Source organism: Trichosurus vulpecula, chromosome 1, assembly GCF_011100635.1.
Source record: "Trichosurus vulpecula isolate mTriVul1 chromosome 1, mTriVul1.pri, whole genome shotgun sequence".
Taxonomy (NCBI): Eukaryota; Metazoa; Chordata; class Mammalia; order Diprotodontia; family Phalangeridae; genus Trichosurus; species Trichosurus vulpecula.
Window position 1 is genome coordinate 116,999,982 of NC_050573.1, and position 4,177 is coordinate 117,004,158.

At 38.0% G+C, this 4,177-nt stretch overlaps 1 pseudogene; it reads right to left on the bottom strand.

Moving 5' to 3' along the window:
• Positions 1-750: 750 nt before the first annotated feature.
• Positions 751-3,248, bottom strand: LOC118834425 (annotated as a pseudogene).
• Between the last annotated feature and the right edge of the window lie 929 nt (positions 3,249-4,177).

Below are 4,177 nucleotides of genomic sequence, written 5' to 3' on the forward strand. Positions count from 1 at the left end.
AGAACTTTGCATTTTTTAACTTTACTTTTTTTTTTTTAATGAAGGAGGGCATTTATGTTTGGGGGAGTGGAGGTGTGGGAGAAGTTGGTGGGCAGTGATAATGTTGCAAAAAAAGAAGGAAAGGAATATCAATGAAATAATAAAAACATACTTAGAGAAGAGAGTAAAAAGTAAATTCAGAAGGGGACATAGACAATTAGGTCAACTTCGTTATTACCATGTTAAATGTCATATTCATCTATAGAAAATCTCAAACTATATTTAACTAAAATTTACAGTTTCCTAGACAATTCTTATTTTTCTGTGGCTAAGTTGCACATTAGATAGAGCACTGGGCCTGAAGTCAGGAAGACATAAGTTCAAATGCATCCTCCAATAGTTACCAGCTGTGCAACCTTGGGCAAGTTACTTAGTCTCCACCTGCCTCAGTTTCTTTATTTGTAAGATGGGGACAACATTTGCTCCTACCTTTCAGGGTTGTTGTGAGATAAACATTTATAAAATATTTTGCAAACTTTAAAGAACCATATAAATGCTAGCTTTTATCATTGTAAATTTAATTCTTTTAGATGTTTATCAAGTTTGTAACGCAAAATAAATTTTTGTCTGTATTTCTGTGTTAATTTTGAAATTAAATATTCATACAAAATATTTTAAATAGTCGTAAAGAATTGAGGAGAAAATGAGAGAGAGAACACAAAATAATTATATTTTCCCTACCTCCCCCACCCCAAAACAAATATTCTTTTCTCATAAATTCAAGTTCAGCATTTCAGTGGTTGAAGACTGCTCTAGCTCCAGTGCATATGGGTTATACTCTTCAATATTTTTTCTTGCACATGTTAACAAGTTTGCAGATTGCCAAAATCTGGAAGGGATTATTAAAATTTCAGAAGACAGTGAAAACTGTTTGGTTTATCCTCTTCTGTTGCATCAGTTGTTTTACTAAGTTCTGAAGAGCAACTCTGGCCCTGCAGAGTAAGCAAGGAGTGTAGAGGATTCTTGGTCTGTAGTGCTTCAGCCCCTTAGTTTAAAGTTGATAACATAACCTCATATGCCTGTCTGGCTTCCACTGTAATCTCCATCATCTTGTGAAATTGATCCTGCACACCTTTATAGCTGAAAATTCCCACTCCACTGACTGTTACTACTTTGTTTACACTCTGCCCCACATCTTTTCAGTTGAGAGCAAACACAAATAAGACATTCTGTTCACAGGCATAATTGATAATGGCATGCAATGTCTCATCTGACCCACCTTTGGATTTGCTCTTTTCACAGTCAGGAGAATTAATAGCACATTTTAGTTTTTTGAGTGTCAGAAACCAGTGTTTGGTCTTTGCCTTTACTGAATCTTTCTGATACATACGATCTTCAAAATGAACCAGTTCTATTAGAAGGTCTATCACACAATCATCAACTTCTTTGCTAAGCATTTGACTGCAGTAATCTCTAAATTTCCTGCTATGGATCTTTGGAAAAAGAGAAACTGACTGTGTAACTATGGGGCAAACTTCCACATCCTGTTGGATTTCATCTAGGGGTTCTTCTGATGTGTTTTCCACTTCAACAGTAGAAGAGTCAGGGACTGATGCTTCCGTTTCTTGTATTTGCCCAAAATCTGGCTGGGCAACCTGGTTAGGGGATTTATTATTATTTGCAATTATTTTATTATTATTATTCACCAAATCTTGCTCAATCCTCCGAGTAAATGCTGGAACTGCAAGCTGTTCCAAGAGATGTTTCTGCTTTCTCTTTTCTTGCTCTTTCAAAATAATTTTCTTTGGGGATGTTGATTTTTTGGCCTTTGGGACTTCCCTTTGCTTGCCTTTTTTTATTAATGCAGAACTGGAATCCAATGGATTCTGAGGAGGCATCATTTGATTTAACTGGTGATTTTTTCACCCATGTTGCTAATTCTTTGAAAAGTACTGGTACTTCACCAACAGAAACTACAATAGGTTTGGAAGCCTGTTTTGAATTCTGTGAATGCTGCTTTTTTCCCAATGCAACCAGAATTTCTTCCAAATCCAACTTCACTGGAATTTGACTCTTCTCCCCAATTTTTTTGTAGTAGTCTCTGGTTGCTGTTTAGAGTGAAATTTTGATGACTGTGGTCTGTTTCTTCTGTCAGAAGTCTGTGTATGGTTAACACGTTCTGGAGAATCCTCTGGTTGGTGTTTAGATAAACGTCTTGAAGGCTCCAATTTGTTTTTTCTTTCAGCAGCAACTGCCCGATTAGGAAACTCTTCAATATCTTCAATCCTTGGTGGCTCCTGGAACATAAGACTTTCATAATTTGCTTTAGTCTTCCTTTTCTTTTTTTTGTTCTTTCTCAATTCTTCCTGGTCATTTTCACACACATGGTTGATTTTTGTCTTTTTAGGATTCTGAGCTATTTTCTTCTCTTTGTTGGAAGCATCGGTAGTTAGAACTTCAGGTGATGAGAATGATGCAGTAAAACTTTCTTATGGATTACTGATGAACCAGTTTTCTTTGTGTTTGCCTATGAAGTAACATTTTTAAGGGCGGGTGCTTAACAACATAACCCATCGGTGTCCAAGATAGCTCTCTTGTAGAAGAGGCAGAATTGGTGCTATTCTCAGGCTCAGATGTAGTGGTTTCAGCTTTCACAATGAATTCTTCCTTTGATAATGTAGGTTTTGCCATTTTTCTTATGAGGAATAAATTACAATCACTAACATTAGAGCTCAGAGGTCCCCACTTGGGTTGCTTTTGTACTTCTGATACGTCACTGTTCTTAGAGCCTTGCAGTTTAGCAAAATCCTTAAGCTTAAGTTCAAATTCAGGTTTGGAAGAAGACACATTTTTTTAGCTGGTTTTTTTTAGCTGATAAACCTCTAATTTTGAACCACCTTCATAGTGGGTAGAAATCTGATGGGAACCTTTAGCTTGTTTTATATCAGAGGATGAATTTCCTTCAGTCCCTTTATTGTTTGGTTTTTGCTCATCACATGTCATTCTTTTCTTAAACAGGCTTTTTGTTTCTTGTGGGAGAGAACAATTTGTTCATTTCTGGATTTAACTATTCGCACATTACTATTACATTTAGAGTGGTTATAATCATAGTGTGAGCCAGGTACTGAACAATCACTTTGTGTAGACACAGATGAATGAGAAGAGGTGCCTTGGTGACCAACAACAGCAATATCAGGAGATGAATATTGAGATGAGAAAGGTGAAGAAGATCCAAGAGAGACATCTTTGGTATGGGCCTTCTGTATCATTATCAGGCTCACTTTTCCCCTCTGAGTCCATGGTGGAGAAGGGGGAGGGAGAGGCTGCTCCCCAGGGGAACCCACAGAGGAGCAAAGATACCGTCCCTTCTCCTTCCTTCTCCTCTGCTTTCACTTCTCCTTCTTCCACTGAGGCTACAAAATAAAATTAAAAAAAAAATTTGAATGATTCAATAAGTATGGGGTATATTAGGCACCAGTTCTGCTTGGCCAGTGGTCAGTATGGAGTGTTCAATGTAAAGGGCACACTCATTTTTTTGGATCTCAGTAGGGGATTTCAACAGCATTTTGTGCACCTTCATCACATCACCAAATGATAACTTTGTCAGTGCTGTCTTCTCTCCTCTATACATGTCCTTCAAAGCTGGAACATGTGGCATGAAGACAAATCAAGAAGCCTATGACATTCTGGAGAGGTTTTACTTCCTTAGTGTGCTTGAATTCAGTGTGCTCTGAATTACAATACTAACATTTTTCTTGGGATCTTGGGAACTGTGTGCTGTTTGGGCGAGTGATTTAAGTAGGCTCAAACCCTACTAAAACAATGTGGTACACAATTTGTTTTCAGAGCCCTTCCAGCCCCATTTCTGTCTTCTTCCTCCTTCTGGATTATCCCAGGGCCCCTTGCCTACATCTGCCCTATGTCTTTTCTGGTTGATCCGCACGCAGGCATGGTTTTAATCAGTGTTGAAACATGCTATATATGCTGTGGTTTGCTGGTTAACAACTCATCGTCTTTGTGAATTCCAGGCCATAAGTCCCTTCCCAGCCCCTACTCCCTTCCACATATTGTGTGCCCTGTTAGATGGTAAACTCCTTGAGGGCAATGACTGTACTGCCAGTGATTTGCACAATGTATGGCACAATGCTTGGCACATGAGAACAATACAATACGTCTTTTAAATAATTATTTTATCCTT